Consider the following 15,843-nt stretch of genomic DNA (forward strand, 5'->3'; position numbering starts at 1 on the left):
AGGAGCAAGCAGCAGCAGTGGGCGTGTGCCAAAGGAGAGGGTGCCCGAGCTGGGCAGCCACCGGCGCCCGTGGGGCAGGCTTTCTCTGCTCCACTCCGGGAACCCAAGACAACATCCGCCACAGGTACCAAGGGCTCTGCAAACCCACCAGCTGTGTTTCCAAAGGCCAAACTCCATCCTCACACCTGGGGCATCCTCGGGTCTCCTGGAAGGCACCTGGCAGGAGGCTGGGGTGGCCGTGCCACTCCAGGGGACCTGCGCAGAGCTCTTGGGGTCTGGAATCCCGGGGTCTGCTCGCTGTCACGCGAGGGGCCCTGAGTAATAGCAGTGAGTTCACAGTGCACACTTTTGCAAACTTTCTGGAGATCCCTCGTGGGTATGGATTGTGCAACTTGTTAAAACAAAATAAATGTACTTTTAATTCAATGGGTACCTTACGAGGCTAAAGTACAGGTGGCTTCTTAGTGACTGGCAGGCAGTAGCCACTTCTCCAAGAAGAAGCTTAGCAACGCTACAGCTGAAGAAGGACCCGGGTGTGGGGCCGCAGCCTAAGAACACAGGCAGAGGAGACAGACAAATGAATGAACAGGCATTTATGCAATGAAGGGCAGCAATAGATACTGAGATTTTAACCCCCAGCCAACTAACAAAGGTGGGGAGGGAGTTGCGTGATGCCCCGTCTGCAGCTGCTGTCAACCAGAGTGAACAAGCAAGCAGAGCATGTGGAATTGGTACCACAAGACAGCCCCAGGAGAGGACCGGCCAGCCCTCCCCGAGCACCCGTGTGCTGCTGTGGAGCAGGGGCATGGCCACAGCAGGAGCAACCTCAAACACACCTGCCTCCCCCCGAGGCAACTCACGGAGGGGCAAGGGAGACACGCTGAACCTCACGAGGATGGCACCAACACCATCAGGCTGTGCTGGGGCCGAGGGGCACCACAGGCGCTCCCGAAGAAGCCAAGCATCTCTGGGCAGTGAGTGGCACCATGCCCAGGGGATAACCCCACCCCTACTGGGCGGCGAGTGGCATTCACAGGGCACTGGGCATGGGGGTAACCCCACCCCTGCTGAGCGGAGAGTGGCACTCACACCGGGCTCGGGAGTAACGCAGATGGCAAGTAGCACCCACAGAACACTCAGCAGCAGGCCGTCAGGATCAGCGTGTGAGCGCCTCAGGACACAGAGCCGAGCAATGCTGCTAGGGAGCCTGGGAAAGCCAGGGAACCCTGCATAACCTCAGCACACTTGTCAGTGCCCCGTTAGCAGAGCACACTGCCCAGGAGCCCTGGGAGCAGGCGACCGTGACCTCAGAGAAACACCTCCCTCTCACCTGAGGCTGCATCAGAGGACGCACTGCCCTGGAGGACGGTCGGCCTGGTGTCGCAGTGAAGTGCTGCTCTTTTGTTTTCAACACAAAAGCGTTCTTCAGATCAATAAGGCCAATGACAGAGCAGGAGCGTGATCGAAGGCTGGAACCCCAGTCTACAGAGGAGGAAATGTAAATGGTTCTCACACACACAAAACACCTTCTGGCGTGTGCGCATGCACACACACACACGTCAAGGGGTGCCAGCCTAAACATCGCCCTGCTCATGCCAGGCGACGGGCTGAGGGCTCTCCTGTGGGCCCAGTAGGTCAGAGCCTGGCTGGGCAAACCTTCAGCCGCTTCTCTCAAGAGGGGACTGAAGGGGCGGAGAGAGCTGGGAATGTGGTTGGGGTCGGAGATGCTCAGAGAAGTTCCAGAAACATCCAGGAATCCAACAAACCAAACCCCACACAAGTCACTTTCCAGGACCACGGACCTGGGAGGCAAAACCTGCCCAGCCTTCCTGGAGCCCACGCCTCACACTGCCGCCAAAAGACGGGGGTAGGGAGGACTTGCGAACTGCACAGCAATGGCCTTGACCTGCAGAAACCAAGCCAGACCCTGTAGGCAAAGGGCTTGGGGAGGTGTGGCTTCCATGCTCTGACCCCACAAAGCCAAGGGGTATAGAGAAGGGACTGGCAGTGTGCAGGTGACACCATCCTTCCAAGTGACCCATCCCTAAGTGCCAGAGTCCCTAAGTAAGTGGGTCCCTAAGTGCCCGGGCCCCTAAGTGCCAGGGTCCATAAGTGAGTCCCTAAGTACCTAGGTCCCCAAGTGGCTAGGTCCCTAAGTAAGTGGGTCCCTAAGTAAGTGGGTTCTTCAGTGTCTGTCCCTCAGTGCCTGTGTCCCTCAGCATCCATCTGCGTCCCTCAGTGCCTGGGTCCCTCAGTGCCCGGGTCCCTAAGTACCTGGGTTTCTGCCCGCCCCCCCATATGGGAGACGCAGATGGAGCCCCGGGGTCCTGGCTGTAGCTGGGTCCAGCCCCAACAAGAAGGTTGCTTCACTTCTGCACAGAGACCCTCCCGTGGCAGCCAGGCTGGAACCCGCCAAGCAAGGAGATTCCGGGCAGCGTGGTCCACCCGGCCAAGCCACACCGTGAGCCCACACGCTGAGGCAATGAGCTCCTGTCACACGTCCACAGGGAAGTACTGGGAAGCGATGCTTCATCCTGGCGAGAGTTCAATGAGACCGATGGTGGTCGCTTGCTGCTGGCGACAGTACAAATTGGTGGGGACTTCTGAGAAGAAATGTGCCAACACCACGGGGGTCTTCAAGCCACTTCTGGGAATTAGAATGCCAAATAATCAAAACCCAAAGTGCCGGCAGGGTGGGGGTGACACACTACTCCAGCACAGTGTTGCTGCCAACAACAGCCGGAAACAAACCAAGCATCCGTGCCCAGTGCGTACCGCACCGCTGTTCACAGCCACGATGCTTGTTAATTATGCAGTTCTCGCAACGTGAAGAGATGCTCAGAGCATTCAGACAAATGAAGCGGGACGCCAGGCACGCCTCTGTGCTCTGCCTGTGCCTGCAGCGAGACAGGCTGTGGGAGACACCCCTGCCCACGGCAGGTGGGGGGCACTGAGCAGGGAGGCAGGTGCCTGGGGCTGCCGCTGGCCCGGGCACTCTCTGTGCCATGCTCTCTGTGTAGGTTGCGGCCGGCGCCCCCACGCCCCAGCAAGCCCAGTACCACCACCCTTGCCCCAGCATCACAAGGACAGCAGCTCAGATGGCCTAAGCCAGGTGGCCAAGGTTTCACAGCTGTGAAGCGTTACACACAGCCTGCCACGCCAGACCCGTCTGACCCCGATGCCCGCTCCACCTAGAGCAGGATGCCACAATTTTCTCAGTTGTCCTGGATGTCTGAGACAGGGTAAGTAGGTGCCTGCTGACTGCTCTTTTCAGATTAATCTAATTTTTCATCCTACTCAAGGCAGGGATTTGGCAGGGATTTCTAACCCCTTGCAAGTCCATTTGTATTACTGCATGGAAGCGGCTTCCAAATTGATTTAAGGGCCTTGCTGTTGGGTGGAGGGCCCCAGCAGGTTGGAGGCGCTTCCAGCTTGAATTCTAAGTGATTCCGATTTATTTCAGCACAGCACCGACTCCAGGAAAGAGGATGATGGGAAGCTGGCGTGGTGTGAGGGGGCAGGTGGCTGGGAGCGCCGAGTCCAGAACCACCCTGCCCCCCATAAGGATGGCGCCCCAGGCCCTCACTCAGGCTGTTCCTGTCTCCCCCGAAGTCTGACATGGGGTCTGGGATTCAGGATGCATACAGGTGTTTAATACTGATGCTAATGGCACCAGAGGGTGGGGCCCGAGTCCAGGCGTGGGGCGTTTAGAGGTGGTAGCACTGGTTTAGGTCATGAGAATAGAGACTTGGCCAAGATTGGCTCCTGAGAAGGGGCGAGGGGAGGGACAGGCTGCACTGAGAGGACGCCGCAGTGTGATGCTGCCTTGACCTCCCCAGGGCCTGCGGCATGCTGTTTAGAATCAACCCGCGTTAGGGCCCGGCGGCGTGGCCCAGCGGCTAAAAGTCCTCGCCTTGAACGCCCCGGGATCCCATATGGGCACCGGTTCTGATCCCGGCAGCTCCACTTCCCATCCAGCTCCCTGCTTGTGGCCTGGGAAAGCAGGAGAGGACAGCCCAAAGCTTTGGGACACTGCACCTGTGTGGGAGACCTGGAGGAGGTTCCAGGTTCCCGGCATCGGATCAGCACGCACCGGCCCGTTGTGGCTCACTTGGGGAATCATCGGATGGAAGATCTTCCTCTCTGTCTCTCCTCCTCTGTATATCCAGCTTTCTAATAATAATAAATCTTTAAAAAAAAAAAAAAGAATCAACTCGCGTTCACTTAGCAGCCAGCCTGGCATTTGCCAAGATGGCCCACCATCAACTGGCTAGGACAGGCCACTTGCCCTGGTCTGCAGACAGCTGCGCCCCCTGTCCTGCCCATGGTCACTCTGCTGCCACGGTTCCCCTTGCTTCCTGCTGCTGTCAGAGGACACCGCAATCCAGGCAGGTGGCAGGGGACAGAGGTGTGTGTGTCACAGTCCACACACAGAGACGCCAGGTGGCCAGGACATCACAAGCTCAGAGGGCACGAGCCGAGGCGGGGGCTGGGCAGAGAACGAGCCAGGAAGCCCCTGTGGTCTCATGGCAACTCACCCTCATGACACCTGTTCCCCAGGCGGCACCTGTGACCCAGTCACCCCTCACGACTGGGGTCTGCATTGACCACTGAGCCACAGTGGAGACAAGGACAGACTGTGGGAAGCCAGGCCAGCCTCCTGCAGAACCATCAGAGGGACAGAGTGCCAAGGTGACCCACAGCCTGCCACACTCGTGATGGGCCTTGAGGACACACACAGCGTAGCTAGATGGCCCCATCGGGGTACGGAGCCTGGAGCCCCCAGCCAGGCCGGAAGAACCACCCTTGCCCAGCTCCCCACATACAGGTGCTGGGGAGAGATCTGTCCTGGGATCCACCTGTGACCCCATGGACTGGGAGTCAGACACAGGATCCTCCGGGAACAGGTGGGCCTCACCTGATCCATGGAAGGCCTTCCTACGAGCAGGGCGGACCCTCTGAAAGGAGACGGGCCTCTGCCTGCTCAGCCAAGACCACAGGGTCAGCTGTGCCACACCTGCAGCCCACGCCACGGACCTCAGACCTGCAGGAGCCCCAGCTCGTGAGCCCACCGGCTCCTTAGGGTCTCTCTCCTTTCCTACAGAGTGTACAGCTCTGCTCACACACGTTCCCAGAAGAACTGGGCTGAGTCCCGCTCCCACACACATCGCAGGGCCCTTGGAAGTCCTGGCCTGAAGCTCCCGGGGTGGGGGACCCCATGACACACCTCCAGCAACCTGGGTCCTGGTGGGGTTGGCACCTGCAAGGGGGACCCAGCGTCGGGGGAAGACACTGGCTGCTGTGGCTGCTGACAACTCCTTGGCCAAGCGACGCTTACTCCTCAAGCACAACGCAGGTTTACAGCAGTTTCACTTCAGTATGAAATTCTTATTTCAAATCCTACCTTGAAAAAGCCTTCAGGAGCAGGCTGGATGGGGGATTTGTTGAAAAAATGGGATCATATCCTCCTCCTGGGATTTCTCTTTGAAACAAATCGATAAATCATTTCTGATGGCTTTACCATAGATTAACCAACTCAATAAGTCAAGCCAGGGCTTACTCGGCATCCAAGGAGGGAGTGATGTTGGCTGCTGAAGTCTGTAAGTCACAGGGCCGGAGGTCTTCCCAGCATGGACGGAGGGCCAGGCCAAGCCAGCAGGCCAGTCCCGTCTGCAGCTGCTCTCCCTGCACGGCCCTGGGCGCCCCCTTCCTCCACCTGCACAGGCCGGAGCCGGCAGAGTGACGAGCAGCAGCCTAAGCACGGACAGTCGTCCCGATGGTCTCTGTGGTCAGGGATGAGGAGGCAGGCTGAGCAAGAGGGAAGCAGAGCAGGAGGCGAACGCAGGAGATCACGCCAGCGTCAGAGCAGGCGCGGGGCAGGCAGGGACCAGGGCAGCCGCAGGGCTGCGAGCACCACTCTCCACGCCGCCCCCGGGCAGTCCTCACGGCAGACTGACAGCCCATCCTGCACACACATGCATGAGCCTGGTGTGTACATGTATACACCTCCATGCAGTGTGTGTGCAAATGTGTGCTCACAGATGCGTGTGCACACGCATGCAGGGCCTCCCACAAGCGCAGGCTGAGCTCTCCCAGGAGCCTGTGCACACATGCCTGGTCCAGGAACTACACAGAAGCCACTGAAACGCCTGTCTGGAGCTGGTTCCGGGCCCAGCTGACGGCTCTTTCCTGAGGTAGCAGGCCCTGCCGGGTGCTGACCTCTGTGGACAGCAGACGGACTGTCAAGAGGACATCTGCCTGGGAACACCTAGCCAAAGGTTGCAGGCCACGCCCCTGCCAGCAGCCGCCCACAGCAGAGGCCACAGCTGGACCAGACCGAAGCGTGCCAGAGCCCAGCCTCTGGTCTGAGTGGTGCACTGAGGAGTACCGCGGCGCCAGCGTGCACAGGTGTTACCTGGCCACCGAGAGCTTGAATGGAGCAGGGCGTCCACTCTCGGGCTGTCGGAGCAGGGCCATCGGCTGCCTCCTGCCCTTGCCCTCTGAACCCCACCTTTGACCTTCAGACTCCTCATTGCCAACTCTGCTTTGTCCCCCGCACGCAGAGGGCGGATATCAGACACAGCTGCCCCCACGGCATGAGTAGGTTTCATCACGACTGTCATCCTACATGTCTCCGTGGGCCGTTCTCCAGGGAAGCCCAACCGCACGGGACCCACATCAGATGGGTGGACACAGGGAGCCTGCATTCTAATATTTTTAGGTCAGTGTTTCCACTGTTTCCATGGTAACTCACTGGACCACTTGAGATCGAACCCCTCAGCAAGCCTGATGGGTCCTCAAGTATGGAAATCCCCACCCTGGGCTCCCCTGGGGCAGAGGGACATGGTGGCACCATGACTACCTGGAGCCACTTTCCAGAAGAGAAAAGACGAGCTGGCCCGGCAGGTGTCTGCTGACCAGGCAACAGGTAAGTGAGTGACGGGAGATGGGAGGAACTGGTGCTAGGGACTCAGGTCCCACACTGCTGCAGGGCCAGGCCTGCACCCAGAGACCGCTGGGCAGCTCCAGGGCCAGGCCTGCACCCAGAGGCCACTGGGCAGCTCCAGGGCCAGGCCTGCACCTGGGGACTGCTGGGCAGCTCCAGGGCCAGGCCTGCACCTGGGGACTGCTGGGCAGCTCCTGGGCCAGGCCCATGCCCAGAGACCACTGGGCAGCTCCTGGGCCAGGCCTATACCCAGAGACCACTAGACAGTGCCAGAGCCAGGCCTGCATCCGGAGACTGCTGGGCAGTGCCAGGGCCAGGCCTGGCCCTGGAGACCACCGGGCAGTGCCAGAGCCAAATGAGAACTGAAGGAGCTAGAAGCAAACATGGCGGGGGGCTCTTGGGGAAATCTGAGAATCCCACAACCAGGAAGCCTTCCCACGCGCAGGGTCCCTTCCAAGTAGTGCCCCAAGGCTTCGGGCCAACTCCTCCAGCACCAGAATGGGAGCCCCAAGAAAACAGGGCACCCCTGGAACCCACAGCAAAAGCAAGACGCATTGAGGAGGGCAAGGCGCATCTCAGAAAAGCAGCGGGCATTCACCACGCAGCGCGTGTCAGAGAGCACGCAAGGCCACCGAGGAACAGGGCAGCCACGAACAGAACAACCCCAAACTCCCCTGCAGCGGCCGGGGGCTGGGGATGCAGGGCAAACACGCGCACAGCCGTGGGTGGCTGGCAAGAGGACCGCCTCAGGAGCGCACACGGCGTCCTGGAATCCCGGCGTCCTCCCGAGGACGGTGCACGCACCAACTCTGAAGTGTGCAAAGCGGCAGATGTTTCTTCCAGTTTCCAAGGTAACGAAATTAAAAGGATGCACACTTCTAAACAGAAAGGAGAAGCGGAAGGACTTCTGCGGGGATCTGGAGACGCGGCCGACTGAAGACACCGTTGGAGTTTGTGCTGTTATCGACACCGAAATCAGCTTCCGCATGACAGCCACAGCATCAGTCGTTGCTAGTTAGTTCCCACACAGAAACGGGAGTGCTGAATTATCCATCAACAGGAGCACAACTGGTCCAAACAAGAGCAGGAAAAGGAAGTAGCTGCAATGGGGTAGAACGGGGACCCAGTCACGCACCCCAGGGTGACGTTTTGGCCAACAAGGACCCACACAGAAGGAGATGGCCCCATCAGGTTACAAGGGAGCTGCCAGGCTGCCGTCAGTGCCCGGGAGATCACAGGCATGCTGAGGTCCTAGGGCGGGCAGCAGGAGGTGGTGCTGGTACCGTAGACAGCCAACTGTGGCAGCAGCAGGTGGTGCTGGTGCCAAGACACCCAACTGTGGCAGCTCCTAATCCGTGCAAGACACCAGCCTCGACACCCGTTTCCTGGACCATGCCAGAACACACTGCTCCCTCTGTAGGATGCTGTGCCACGCACGCTGGCCGGAGCCTCACACGCCTCGGACATACCCACCCTGTGACTGCACCATCTCCCTCGTGCCTGAGCTCACTGCTCTGTTCAACATGGGCCCTCCATGCTCAACGGCCACCGTGTGCTGCCAGAGCGAGGCCACGTGACGGGCGTGATCGGTCTGGGAACAAAACAAAGGGTGACCCCTGACAGAGCGGACATCAGCGACAGGCCCCCGCCTGTCCATCAGGCAAGTCCCGCCTCGCCCCGGCCGTGAACTTGAGGCACAAGAACAAGGCAGCAGAGCCTGCGAAAGGACCTGCTGCGGGAGAAGCCATGACCCTCAGGGAAGTTTCTGGAAGGCCTGCATCAGACGCTGACCCGGCCCGAAGGCCAGACACTCCAAGCCGTTTTAACGAGCAGTCCAGGGCTTTCAAGCAAGACATTCCCCATCTGCATACTGCTCCCCTGAGTCACGGAAACACAACGGAGAGAAAGACACAAAGGCAAGGGCCGGACAAGCCCCACCTGCAAACGCGGATGCAGAGGAAGCTGCCACGGAATGTCAACCTCTGCTCCATGGCTACAGGGCGAGGAAGACCAGAGCTGGACAGCGGGGTGCTCCATGGATGGAAACACCGCAGCTCGCTGGGAATAATTCCTAAAGATGTGTGGCCCTGGGAATGCGAGCCTGAAATACAGCCAGCGCAGACAGCAGCCCCGGCCCATGAGCACAGAGCCAAGCACACGACCGGCCACGTTCACAGATCAAGGAAAGGACCATCCAGTCATCCTAACGCCCGCAGAAAGGCGATGAAGCCAACACCCGTTCATGATTTCTTCTAACAAAAGATCACATCAGTTTAGAAACAGGAAGCGATTTCCTGAACCTGACAGTTTATCGTCACCACACCTACACAGCGCATCCTTCTCCACGGTGACTGAACCCACGCAATCTGTGCCAAGACACAGGGAACACACAGGCTGCCGCCTAGCTCAACCGCCAAGGGGCCTGGGGCAGCAGCACAAGCTCGGGTGCGAGGGCAAGGGCAAGAAACAACCGAGGGGGACGGGCAGTGAGGGAGGCCACGGAACCGTCATTCTGGCAGGTGCAGGAACGCCAGGGTGACATCAGGGCCTCTGCTCCTACACCATTTGTGTTAACGTGAAGGCTTCTGACACGGCGAGAACTGTAAACAGACACTCAGCACCAGCTCCTTTCCCTGAGTCAGGGACAGGCAGAACATTCCTCTGTAGATTGTATCTCCTCCGCATCCATGCCTTTCACCCTCGTGACAAGTGCCTCAGCTTGTCTCAGAGCAACCGAGCTGCTGATGACGCTGATAAAACGCAGGGCAAGAGGTAAGAAGCTCCCTGATGTCACAGAGGAGCCAAGAGGAGACGGGCAGAGAAATTGCACGTGGCACAGGCGGTCACATCAGGGCAGTTGGCAGGGGTCCGGGAGCTGGGCCCTCGGACGACAGGTGCACACAGAGCAGCAGACAGGTGCATGTGGAATGCAGTGACCTTAACAGGCAGGACTTGGATATGAAGTGCAGGGCCTCCAAAGTCCCTGGAAATTATGGTAAGGCTACCCAAATAGCAAGAACCAATTTTGCACTGGCTTTCTTAAGGGAGAAAAGCAAGGAAATTATATGTGTATATGTATATATGCCATATATACTTTCACAGAAATGCTGATGGGAAATTATATAATTTTGACAAAACCACAAACCCACAGCTGCAAGAATTTCAACAAACCCTCATCAAGATAAATACACAAAAACACACTCTGTACCTCCTGATCAAACTGGGAGCGGGGGGAACAAAGTTTTACATCTTACAAACATTTCCTTATATGGTCATGAAAGAGTAGCTGGAATAAAATATGCCTTCTCACCTCAGACAACTAGAAAACTCTTCAAAATCTGGGAAACGAGCATTTCATTTGTTGGGGTGGAGACACAGGGTGACAACCCTGAGATGAGGGCAGCAGACGAACACTTCCTGAAACTGCCTTGGTGTTTGGGGACACAGCACAGTTGCCACTGTTGTGAAATGGCCACAGGGAGCAGGGGCTGTAAAGGGCTGGCCGCTGGGTCCACGAAGCAGGTGGTCCGAGTGGGAGGCATCCAGAGCAGGAGCAGAGCAGCCCCATCTGGGGCAGACCACCACTGAGCGCTCAGCCTGAGTCACAGCCTGAAGAACCACAGGCCCCACAGGGCCGAGGCACTTCACCTCCATCATGACCCTGCAGGGCCATCAGCAAAGACCCCAGAAGGGTCCCACTGCCCCAGAACACAGGCCACACTGAGCTGCATGGACAGAACCCAAACACGGCCTGAGGGGTCAGCCTGACTCACAAACACACAGCTGCCTGGGAAACCAACCCCAAAGCTCTTCAGAGAATATGCCAGAAATCACAGCCTGGCAGCAGTCACAGACCACAGCAGAGACGCAGGAAAGAAAATCCCTGGAAAACATCTGTCCCTCAGGTAAGAACTCAAAAGCAGCTGTATGGTTTTTTTTTTTTTAAGTGTTTATGTTAGCTTGAATATTTAAAGAGAAAACCGAACATGGAGAAAAATGGTGACTACTGAAAAAAAAAAAAAAGCCAACAGCAGCATCTATGACCAAAAACACAACCCTGAAGATACAGCTTCCACAAGATGGGCTGGCCACACAGGAAACCCCAGAGACGTCCCAGACACAGCGGCAGGGACCATGCAACGCAAAGCAGGCAGACAAAAGACACGTGAAATAATGACCACAACCACCACGAGGACCACGGGACGCTGGTAACCGCAGTGTCCAGAGAGCAAGAGCAGGAGGTGAGATGAGGAACTCGCCTAGAGAAATGACCATGCGGGCGCGTTCCAAACATGCAAGCTCCCCTGAGAAGGGGCTGAAGGCACCTGCCACCCACAGTCACTGCAGAACAGTGACGCAGAGGAAACCACAGAGCCACCAGGCGCAGGGACACAGCTAGGACAGCCGAGCAGAGGGCACAGCTCGGCTGGAACCACCACGCCAGGAGGCTGCCGCCTGTCATCCAGTACGAGTTCTCTTTAAGCCTTTAAGTAAAATGCCAGAGTTCCCACACAGGTAGGGAATGAAAAGCAGCCAGCGTGATAAACATGTGGGCAGACATGAAAATCTGTTCTTCTAATTTTTAAAATTTATTTTGAAACTTGCTGTGTGAGAGGGAGTTCACTTTTTGCAGGATTCTCATGAGTGGAGAATGACCAGTTGACCGAGGGGCACGGAGAGGGCAGTGCCCGCCACTGCGGGCAACGGCTGACGAGCCGAAACCGCACCTTGCAAGCCCCAGAGCCACCACTGACAGCTTAAAAGAAACCTCGCAGTCAAACGCCCATCACATCGATCAGACAGAATGGATCCATGATGACTAAGAGTGACTTGGCAGATTTAAACAGCCACACCAAGAATTCCATCAAGTGCCATGGTCATGCAGGATGGGTCTGTCCACGCTGACCTAGAAAGAGAGCTGGTAGCGGGAACTTTTGCCATGTGGCGTACCACGCTACGAAGCACGGTTAGCATCACAGATAAACGGGTCACCACAATAAGTGATCAGCACATGAATAAGACCAAAATTACCCTCAACGCAAGCACGGCCTAACCACACAGCACCTAAGGCACCAGACAGGGAAATGACCAGAAGAGGGAGCTGAGTGGCCTCTCAGTGACCACAGATCCTACAGAGAGAACATCACGAGGCTGCTGGGCATTTGAACAGCACCAGGCTCCAGAGGGAACACCTGACCCAACCCTCACCGAGACACACCCCATGCTGGGTCACAGGACAAGGCCACCATCGAGCCCAGCGGGCAGCTGTGGCCCTGGTCTCAGCCTCACTGACCCACAGGCAGCAAATCCCAGGCTGCAGGGACCGACACACAGCCAGCACCACATGAGCCATGCACCATGACAGGAAAAGGCAGAGGGAGGCCAGTGAAGGCTTTGTGATGCCTTGTAACAGTGCCACCAAGGGCTTCCTCAAACCAGGCAGCTGCTCCTGCTGGCATGAAAGCCAGGACTGGGGTGGGCCAGACAGGGGGCCTGTAAGGTGTGCCTAGACCAGGATGCTGCTCCTGCTGGCATGAAAGCCAGGACTGGGGTGGGCCAGACAGGGGGCCTGTAAGGTGTGCCTAGACCAGGCTGCTGCTCCTGCTGGCATGAAAGCCAGGACTGGGGTGGGCCAGACAGGGGGCCTGTAAGGTGTGCCTAGACCAGGCTGCTGCACGCAGCAGAGCATGCGACAGCTGAAGCTGAGGCTGTGCACTGCTCGGCTCCTTCAAGAACCAGAGCTGCATGCGGGCAGAATGGGGGGATGGTTGGAAAAGTCCTGCTTAAACCTCCTGATTACCAGACAGATGAGCTCCCCTGTCTCAGGGAACAGAGGCCACAGACTTGTGGTCTGCCCTCAGAGCATGTACCACGTGGTCAAGCCTGCTTCACTGCTAACTGCCTCGCAAAGGTGAAGCGCAGAGCCAGGCATACATGGAAGACAGGCCTGCCTGCTCTTCAGGTCCATCCACCAAGGGTGCGGCAATAAACTAGACAACCAACTCTGGAGGCCGAGGTCTGCGGACACCCTGGGCAAGGCGGTCAAGGGCAGCCTGCAGGCCACAGACTGCACAGGGCAATGAGCAGCCTATGGGGCAACCGATGGAATTTGTCACCTCTTGCCCGGTGAAGCTAACAGTCTCTTCGGGCAACCCAAAGGATGTGGCACTGAACGAAGGTCCCCGCTCATGAGAAGCATATGAAATGGGACGACCAGGCCGCTACCTTCCGGTCACACCTCCCCTGCTCTGTAAATCCCACCTGCACCTCCATCAGGCCACTCCCAGGACTTTCCTCCCTTCACCTGCTGCTGGAGGCAGCGTTGTGTGGCCAATCCCGACCCTGGCATCTGTGGCCTCTGGCTGCCCAGAGCAGCGTGCTCTGGCCCCTCCTGCGGACACAGGAGAGGACGCGGAAACACCCGTCCACCCACCTTTCCATCCTACTCCGTCCCGTCGTGGCCCGCGGGAGCCTGTCACCCCCCAGCTTCCTAATGAACTCACAAAATTTCTTGAAAATGGAACTCTAACAATAATTTTTTATAATGAAAGCTTAGACGTCAGTCAGCTTTCTGAAACCAGCCAAGCTGTGGCCCATTCCCTTTAAAAATCTTCAAATAAATGATGGAACTATCTTAATATTCACATATTTTATTCATTTAATTTGACATGAAATGAATCGCAGAAAGATGAGTCTCTGTGTTTTTACAAGAATTAAAATCATATTAGCACAGAGATCTCAAAAAGCAAGTAAATTAGAAATGAGTAACAGAAAAAAATACTGAAAAATTTCCCAAATATTTGGAAATTAAACAACACATGTCCAGATAACATACTGGGAAATTGGGCAGTGATTAATCCCAGGTAAAAATCCAAACTACCAAAGTGTGTGGGATACAACTAATGAAATAGGTACGGAGCAACGAAGGACTCCCCCGTCTATGTGGGAAAGCAGGAGGGTCCAAGCTACTCGCCTAGTTCTTTTTAGAAGCTAAGGAAGGAGATCGTATCAGCGGGGAAGAAATCAGACGGAAGAAGATTGTGAAGCTGGGCACTGGCGCCACGGCGTAGGAAAGTTAATGGCAGAAAACACACAAGGAACCTTAGAGAAAACGGGCAAAGCCCAGATTTGGCTCCTAAGCTAACAAGACCCAGGTCTTCCAGTGGCAGCTGTGAGAGGGAAGACGCAACCACGCCACGTCAAGACCAGATGCATGACATCACGGGGACAGGGAATTACAGAGCACGTGCAAAAAGCCCGACTACTGCAACAAAGTAAAATCCTTGAAATACTCAAGCTGACTAAAGAAGAAATAGAAGACCTTAACGGCCCTGTGACTGACAGGGTCATCTTCGAAGTGTTCTCCTGAGGGTACCACTGGCCCGGGGGTCCTCCTGGTGTGCACGTCACACATTACAGAAACCACTGTACACAGGTAGTTTAGGAAAATGGAGGAAGAGGGGATATGGCTTCTGAATTCATTGTATGAGGCCCACACAAACCATTACCAAAACCTAATACGGACAATGCAAGAACACTGGCCAACCAGTATTTCCGTATATGCAGATGCCAAAGACCTTGTCAGGATCTTAGTGCATCAAATCCATCGGGGCTCAAATGTTAATTTACTTCAAGAAGTGGAGATCATGTTAAGAAACCCAAGTAACTGATCCTAGTAACAGAAACTGGAGCTGCTAAAACAGAGGCAGCCAGACACATGACAATCTGATACCAATTTTTTGTAGCAATTCCCTGGAGATGAAGAAACGGAACAGGACTCCATCACAGCCACACAGAGCACTGAACACAAGCGTTCTGGCAGTGTCAGATCCGCGCCAAGGCCGTGAGGCGAGAACTGGAAATGGTAGGCATCCAGGCTGGAGAAGATCCAAGAGGGCTTCCCTGCACGGACAATAGGCTCAGATCTGACGGGGTGACCTACAGGAACCACCGAGTGACAACAGGCTCAGATCTGACGGGGTGACCTACAGGAACCACCGAGTGACAACAGGCTCAGGTCTGACGGGGTGACCCACAGGAACCACCGAGTGACAACAGGCTCAGGTCTGACGGGGTGACCCACAGGAACCACCGAGTGACAACAGGCTCAGATCTGACGGGGTGACCCACAGGAACCACCGAGTGACAACAGGCTCAGGTATGACGGGGTGACCTACAGGAACCACCGAGTGACAACAGGCTCAGGTATGACGGGGTGACCTACAGGAACCACCGAGTGACAACAGGCTCAGGTCTGACGGGGTGACTCACAGGAACCACCGAGTGACAACAGGCTCAGGTCTGACGGGGTGACTCACAGGAACCACCGAGTGACAACAGGCTCAGGTCTGACGGGGTGACTCACAGGAACCACCGAGTGACAACAGGCTCAGGTCTGACAGGGTGACTCACAGGAACCACCGAATGACAACAGGCTCAGGTCTGACGGGGTGACTTCACAGCACCCACCCAGTGGCATTAAGTGCATGAAAACAACGAAGTTCCAGGACAAGAGCTTTGCCGCCCTGAGGTAGCAAGGGGTCTTCGATCACGCCCGCAAGAGGGGACTTGGTACAAGCTCAGCTCCTCGGCTCCTCAAAGCCATCCTGAGGCCGAGGGGAGAGCACCTGCAGGGTGTGGGTCTTGCTGGAGGGTTGGGGTCCAGGGCTCAGGGCATCACCTGCAACAGCAGTGCAGCAGCACGTAGAACCAGGCGACAGTTCTGGGGAGACTTTCCATCACCACTCAGACACAGACCGAGCCAGCGCATCACAGCCCCCGTGTTGGCCAAAGCACAACACCACGCAGCCAGAGCGCGGAGCAAACAGGACCCAGGCAGCACACGGCGAATTCCTCGTCTCCCCGCACACGCACCCTGAGGCACACGCTCTACTCGC

The sequence above is a fragment of the Ochotona princeps genome, chromosome 15 (assembly GCF_030435755.1).
Source record: "Ochotona princeps isolate mOchPri1 chromosome 15, mOchPri1.hap1, whole genome shotgun sequence".
NCBI classification, from domain to species: Eukaryota; Metazoa; Chordata; class Mammalia; order Lagomorpha; family Ochotonidae; genus Ochotona; species Ochotona princeps.